Source organism: Centruroides sculpturatus, unplaced genomic scaffold, assembly GCF_000671375.1.
Source record: "Centruroides sculpturatus isolate CEXI.00-Female unplaced genomic scaffold, Cexi_2.0 scaffold277, whole genome shotgun sequence".
NCBI classification, from domain to species: domain Eukaryota; kingdom Metazoa; phylum Arthropoda; class Arachnida; order Scorpiones; family Buthidae; genus Centruroides; species Centruroides sculpturatus.
The window spans coordinates 266,331-274,507 of NW_019392628.1; the positions used below are offsets into that span (position 1 = coordinate 266,331).

General features: G+C 31.4%; 1 protein-coding gene across 4 annotated transcripts in view; it reads right to left on the reverse strand.

Annotated features, from left to right (window-relative positions):
* LOC111617795 overlaps positions 1 to 8,177 on the reverse strand; it is a 44,316-nt gene that overhangs the window by 19,946 nt on the left and 16,193 nt on the right. The window contains exon 3 of one of the 4 annotated variants that reach the window (XR_002755482.1): positions 4,807 to 5,251. The exons of the other annotated variants lie outside the window; for them this stretch is intronic. The gene's annotated coding sequence lies outside the window, so the exon portion shown is untranslated. Of the gene's footprint in view, positions 1 to 4,806; positions 5,252 to 8,177 lie in introns of those variants that run through there. 4 annotated transcript variants of the gene reach the window in all.

The following is an 8,177-nucleotide window of genomic DNA, read 5'->3' on the forward strand; positions in this document are numbered from 1 at the left end:
ATCTCACACTTCTTTATGTTAAAATTCACAACTGTTAAATCACATCTACATTAAGATGCCAAGTCCACAGTATGGATTAATAAATATTGTATAATAAAATGAAAGTTGCATTTATGTATTTAAATTTATGGGTTTCCATGTTTTAATTCATTATTTGGGCATTTAATTTAGTTACTTTTACCTTAAATTATGAATTTGCTGTTTAAGTTTATCAAAATAGATACTGTTTGGGGTCTGGGAATGAATTAATTCATTTTCATTATTCTTTTGGGAAAAATTGATATCTGACTTTAAACAACTTCCTGGAAAGAATTAAGTTCAAAGTATGAGGCACTACTGTACATTAAAAATAAGAAAGTGGAGGCTATACAAACTAATTTAAATAAATACAGTCAGTAAAAAAAAAAATAAATTCATAATTTCACTTGACTGTCAGCAGATATTGCTTACAGCCATGGTTCTCAATCCATGGTCTGCGGAACAAGGAAGCTCCATTTTTGTTGTGGAACACTTCAAGTGTTCCACGACAAAATCAAATATACAATTAAAAATTGTTGCAAAAGAAAAATTAATACAATGTAAAATCATTTTTGTATGGGAATGTAATCAGCAAACGCCAGTGATGTCATATACTAGACCGAGTGCACCCTTGATTTCGAAAAGGTTTGCCATCCCTGCTTTAAAGCTGATGTAATTGTTCCGCAGAAAAATAACACCAAAGTTTGGTGTTCCCCAACTTCAGAAAGATTGAGAACCACAGGATTACAAGGCCATATTGAACAGTTTTGGCACCTGAGCCAAATCTCATACCTGGTACTCCAGATTCAATGTTCATTACAAAAATTCTACTCTCTCATTTTAGAGGCCCAAGATCAGCACATGGGACATACACATCCTAAGTTACACCTCTGATTGATTATCCTAACTTCTGACAGTAGGACCAGCTTCTTATGTTAGAAAGTTATGGAGAATGCAGGAATTTATGATAGTTCTCTTATCGGTAGCACAATGTATATTTGGATACGATTGGAACTATAGCTAAATGTGGCAGCAAATAAATTGCAAGTGTAACAATAAAACATCTTAATACTTTGCTTACCACAGGATCTGAATATATATTACTATATTTACAGATAACTGTAGTGGGCAGGGCAAAACAAACTGGTAATGTTGCTATATTGTTAACTAGTAAGTGAACAAAAATTTAAAACCACAGAACAGATTTCTTATAGCACATGATTATTGTAAACACATGACTATCTCCTGATTGTGACTTTTCTGTTATTGAAAAATACAAAAAATATACAAGGAAAGTTCACTCTTCTGACTAGTGGTTTGATGCAGTGAGAAAGTAAAGATCTAGCTTGTGTAAAATAGTAATGACACAAAATGATTTTTTTTAAATATTTACCAAAAATCATTTTTACTAAAAAGAAATTAATATTTAATGAAATTTTACCAAATTATGATCTCAAATGTTTTCAATTTAATAAAAGATTTTTCAAATACATTAAATGTTAAATGTTGATTAAACCTCTGAATAAATAATTCAAATAAGAAAATGTTGAAAAAAAGAGAAACCAAATTCTCCTTTTTCATCTAGTGTGCTTTCCCGAATGGAGACAAAATACAAAACACCTTTAACACTACTGACAAATAAGTCAAAGATGTAAAGTCACTTCTAAAATACATATCACCTATTTATCAGTTTTATTCAGATATTATCTGAAATAATTGTGATACTCATACTAATCTCTTGATGATGATCCAGATGAAGATGGATACATAATAATTTGCAAAAATATTGAATAAAAAGAGGAATTTTACAAATATTTCTTTTTTTGTTATTTTCTCATTAACCAAAAGTTCTGATCTGTTTTTTAGTAACAAGAATTACATTCATTTTTAACTACCAAGAAGGTAGTAAGCTACAGCTGTAATAAATATACAGTGAAACCCCGGTTAACGAACATCCTGGTTAACGACCAAATCGGTTAATGAACTTTTATTTTGCAAAAATTTTGTCTCGGATAGCGAACAAAATTCGGATAACGAACGGTATTTTGTGTCAAATTTTAGTTAGTGTTAGGCATGTGCGAGTTAAGCATTGCTTTTCCGAGTGTTTGTGCTATACTTCTTTTTTCAGTTTTGTGATTTATATATTTAATCAATATGGCATCAAAAAAAGAAAAAAGTCATAGTGGCAATAGAAAACGACAACGCGCTATCACATTTGAGAACGATTTTGCTTAAAAGAGTAAGACAATCAACTTTAGATCAATTTCTTGTTCCTTACGGAAAGAGTTTGTTTGTTTGTTAAGTTATGGCAACGCAACACTTAGGCGATCTGCCGAGGGAAATGCCTTCTGGGAGGTGTTTTTAAAGGAAACTGGCCCCTATTTAGGCGTTACAGACGTGGAGAAAACCCGGAAAACTCCACGTGGCCAGCCCGTTTGAACGAGGTGCGAACCCACGAACGAACTCCCCCCATGTTCAAGGTACGAAGACCACTTAGCCACTAGTGGTTTTTTTTTTTTTTTTACGAAAGAGACTTCGACTGGAAGAATCTTCCAATGAAGTGCTACTCGTTATTTTTTTGAAGGGGATTCCCCTTCTAAGCATTAAGGTTCGTACATCTCCACTTTTCTGCCACCAACTACAACAAACGAAGGTATGTACAGTGCTATTTTATTAAACAAATTTTACATGTTTGTTGCTGTAACGATAGATACTACATTTTCTTACATTTTCATCAAAGAAAATTACTGTATATTACAAATAAAATCACAAAAATTTTGGAGACTAGAACGGATTAATTGCATTTGCATTAATTTCTATGGGAAAAATTGCTTCGGTTAACGAACGGAGTCGCGGAACGGATTAAGTTCGTTAACCGGGGTTCCACTGTACTTACTTTGTGGAGGAGTTTTATTACTTTAAAACATTTTTATGGATAAAATTATGTCTTCAGCAATTCAATTTATTTTAGTTGTGGAATCCTTTTGACTTCAATAGGAAAAAAAATTTACAAAAAAGAAACATATGATTTGATTCTCTAACCACTAGATTCAACACATTTTATTTTCCACAAATGCAAACTGGGTAGACTATGTATAGGTTCACTTTCTCTATGAATATTAATAATTTTTGAAATTTTATTTAAATATGTATGAAAAGTTTATTTAAACATGTATGAAAAGTTTGTTTAAACGATTAGTTAGAACTGAAATACTGATCGTATTACAGTAATACCCCGAACTTACGCGATAGGTGGGACCAAGCAATGACCACGTAAGTCGGGGTATAATTTTGCATATAAATACATAAAAATAATTTTTAATTGGGGCCGGAGACTAAAGAAAACAATAATTTAGAAAAAAAATGTTTAATAAAATCTTAGATAATACATATGTATAACAAATTATGCCTATGTTATTTTNAAATAAAAATTTTCTGGCAAAAGCTTGATGACCCAAACAATTCAATTCCTATCATGACTCCCATCATGATTATTTTTAAATAAAATTAAATAATGAGTATTTAAAGTTATATCTCTAATAATTCTATTTTTTGGAAACATTCTGCATTATTAAAATCACACTTACAATGATGAGATTTGGTTGTAAACAAATATACTGTTTTTGGAGATAATTCTGCATCAAATCTTCAATTACTATTAAATCCCATCCTTGTACAGATTCAGGCAAACCATATATATGTTACTGTGAATGACCGATATCTGACAAATGTCGAGATTCTCCAGTGAATGTCAGCATTCACACAGTCGTTTCATGTATGTACGAAATATTTGCTAAATATCATCATTTCTCACTTACACTGGCAAATGTCGACATTCAACATATTCTTATTACTTTTAATGATATGAAACCCGTGCTTTGCAATTTGTTTCTGCTCCTAACACAATGAAGTGCTATAAATTAAGACACTTGGCGAGTTTTCTCATCTTTATTTAGTTAGTTATCTAAACTAAATAAAGATGAGAAAACCCGCCAAGTGTCTTAATTTATAGCACTTCATTGTGTTAATGTAATAAAAATATTTCTGCTCCTAAGACAAAAATGCAACTTTTTAATATGTCAAAATAGGAAAAAGCTTAAGTAACAGCGCATGTAAATAAACTGTTAAACCTAAAACAAACAGTACATTCTAAAATTTATTAAAGAAAATAATACAATAATAAACTTACACATAAATTATGTGATTAACATTATACAATCTTATTTATTGCAACAACTTAAACTATTATGGCACTTTGAATTGCACAACTTGCTTTTACAACTGCATTTATTCATGAACACTTTTTGCAATGACAGCGTGTATTGCCTTGCTCTCCACTTTTCAAATTAGCTGCAGCTGCTTCTCTCAGTGATATTTCTTGAGAAGAAATCTCATCTATGGAAAGTAACTTTTATTTACAAATTACAAACTGATTACAGGTATAAAGCTGCTTGAGGGTACAGTTTTTGTTTGCTAATTTATAAAAGTCTGACTCTTCTATTCCAACTACAACCGCCAACACATTTCAGGCATCTGTACGACCACGGTCGACATCAGGGATTTGTATTCTTACGGTATTGCTGATTTGAGCAGAAGAAAACGGCGAAAAATTTGGTGACAGACTGTCGCCTCTCTGTCGACATTGGCTTCTCGGGTGTCGTTTCGACCTCCACCAAAGCTTATCTGTACTTGTCGACATACACTGGCAATTGCTCAAATGTATAATAATATAAGCAAATATTCAGTCTTTCACCGACGTATTTTGTGTGTGTGTGTGTGTGTGTGAACATTCACCAGAGAATATTGACATTCTCTAATTTCTGTCTTTCACAGTAACATATACATATAAAAATATCTGTTTCTTCTTGAAAGAAATGATAAATATACAGTAACACCACAAATCTTTTTAAGAGATTTATTGTAAATTTTGCAACAAATAATCTTTCTTACCAATGTAGTTTTTCTGCATTGGGATGGTCCAACAAATCATACTAGGATGTTTAAAGTGCATATCAATCAATCTTTTGGATCAAAATTTTATAAAAATTTACTAAAGGTATCTCTTTAAACATTAACGAATCCTTCTTTTTCTTTTCTACATAAATTTCTTGTACATCTTCTGCACAGTCTTCAAAAGAATCATATACTTTGTTACTTACATTGCTAATTCTTCTGTTCTTGTTAACAATTTTAAAACCAAGCTTTCCTTCTCCTTTCCAATATTCACTATTAACTATAAAGTAACACAAAGTAATAAGAAAATTGTCGAGAATATCAAAAGAAAAATTATTTACCGAGACAGCACAATCATCTAACAACTTGTACAAACTAGGAGAAACAGTATAATTCCTATTCTTGCCATAAGTAAAATTAAATCCAAAACATCTCCATGATTGCAGTTTTTTAAATAAATATTGTTTGATATAAATTAAGTTTTCAAAGAAAAGCCAATCACATTTTCTTAAAAGTATTATAACAAAAATAAAATATACCCAAAGTGCATCAAATCACTACTACTTACATATATAGTATAAATATAGATATTCTTATTTTATATATAGGTCTATATATTAATAAAAGAATTTAACAAGAAAACAAGTTTTGAACATTACAAGAAATATAATAAACAGACTGATAAAAAAAACTCAATATTTGTGTCCATCAAAAAAGTCAGTTTAGAAAAAAGTAAAACTTTTCTGGATATGATTTAAAACCTATTGTTTACAATCATGCAAATAGTTATTACAATATGTTTAAAATAAATAATACCCCTTGCCGTCCGGACCCAAGTTAACTCGGGCAGGTTACATAGCGTTGCAGAAAACTTGGTCCTTTCGGCCCTAAAAACTTTTTTCAATTTTTGGATGTTTTTTAAGTCTCCAAATTTTTTCAAAAGTTTTTACCCGCGCGAAAGAATTTTCGCGATTTTAATCTACCTTTAATGATGCATGATTAATGCTTAATTGTTTTTTTAATGCAATTTTTTAAATCAAATTTCATTCATCGTTCTAAAGTTTTAGTGCACAAATTTTACTTTGGTAAAGTTATTTAAAGCTAGTTTCTGATGTCAAAAACAACCTCCAATAGTTTAATTTTTTTAATTAATAGATTTTATTATATATACGTTTAATTAAATAGGGGGGGAGCGAAAATCACAATAAAAATTTTATTTTTTTTTAAATATTTAAAAATATACGACCAGCTAGTATTCACCGTACTTTAAACCCTTCTTCTGAGACGTCTGAGAATGTCCCCGGAAATCCAACACCAGCTGTTCTCAAGGTCATCCAGCTGTAAACACAATGACTCATCGGTGTCAAATTTTGAGGAAAGGCGAGACAATAAAAAATAAAGTTTGAAGCCTTTTCTTCAAAATTAACTCATTTCTTTCGTTTTTTTTTTCAGTTTTAAGTATTTTTTATGTTTGATTAAAAATTCTTAAACAAAAATTCGGGAACAAGTGGTTAAAAGTAAATAAATAATATAGAGAAGGAAAATGAGAATAATATATACAGTAAGACCCTGCTTAATGTTCCTAGTGACAAGTGTTTCATTTAGCACTTTGTCCCTAGGACAAAGTGCTAAATGAAACAGCATTAAAACAAGGTAATTTTAACACAGTAAATTGGGAAAGGGGAACACTCAACCAAAAATAAACAATTTTAATTTTAAGTTATTTTTATATTAATTTGCATAATAATATATGTTAAATAACATACATATGTACACAAAAATATAAAGTTCATTTTTGTAATGAAGTTCCTGGCTCTTCTGAAATTCTTGATGTTTTTGTGATGAAGTTGTCTAGTGTGATTCATCACTTCTTTTTCTTTTGTTAAGCAAATGTCAGTCAGTAGCAGGAGATCGCATCTTGCTTTTGCACTCCTTTCAAAATCTGGATCATTTGCTACAATTTAATCAATGATTTCAGTTATTGTTACCAAACTTCTACTAAGGAAATCTGTAGAGAAATTCTTCGAATTCTTTGTTTACAGAATCACTATTTTCCAGTTCTACATGAATTCCTTGTTCTTCCAGTTCTTGAAAGTCGTCGTTAGTAAAGCTCTCACCAGAAATCTGCAGTAACTCCTCAATATCATGCTCATCTACATCTCGTAGTCTTGCTGTATCAATTAGGTTGACAATTTACTCAACGATAGGCTCTTCTTGTTGAGAATCCTTGGATCTCTCCACCCATACCTTCCACATTCCATTCATGCATTTATCTGTTAATTCTTGCCAAGTGAAGTCCAACTAACTTGTAAGACAAAAATGGGGAGGGGAGACTTAAATGGTCATCCGTTTTATTTCATTAAATTTCACACAGTTTATCATTATATGAATAATAAAATGCATAAAAATTTTGACAAGGGGTTCAGTTTTTTTGGACATCCAAAGAGAAGAGGGATTATAGAAACTTGGACAAATTGGGACAATGGGAGAGAAGTAAAAATTTCAAGAAAAATGAGGATGTAATTTATGGACAGCCCCTAAGAAACACTTAAAAATGAGTTATTGTAAAAGCAAAGCCATACTGATCAGATTAAAGTTTTCTTGGTCTATTGTTCTCTTATAGTATGGAGAAAAAAAACTTAAAAACTTAATATTTTTCCCAGTTTGGCAGGCTTCCATTTTGAACAGTTTTTTTAACCTAGAAAATCATTCTGTTCTGAAGAATTTATCCATTTTGGTAGGTTTCTGTTTTATTCAGATTTTACAATATACAGTGATACCTCGGTATACGTCTGCTTTAGAATACGTCAAATTCGGAATATGTCCTGTTTGGACGAAACAAATTTTGCTCGGTATACGACTTAATTCAATTATACGTCTATGAACAAGTAGCACTATCGGTATCAGCGGCGGCCTTATCCATTGCGAGGCTCTGGGCGGCAGATCTTTGCGAGGCCCTGGGCGGCAGAACTTTGCGTGGCCCTTGTCCTTTGTGAAAAGTATGTGAATTGAAATAGTAGGCACTTATTAATATTAATATATACTGTACTATAAATTAAATTTATTTTATTGTTATAACTAATAGCCAAGGATAAAATAAAAAGTTTTAAATATCAACTTTTTTCTACTTGGTTGTTGCGCGAGGCCCCTCCAAGAGCGAGGCCCCGGGCGATTGCCCTGCTCGCCACCCCCTAAGGCCGCCACTG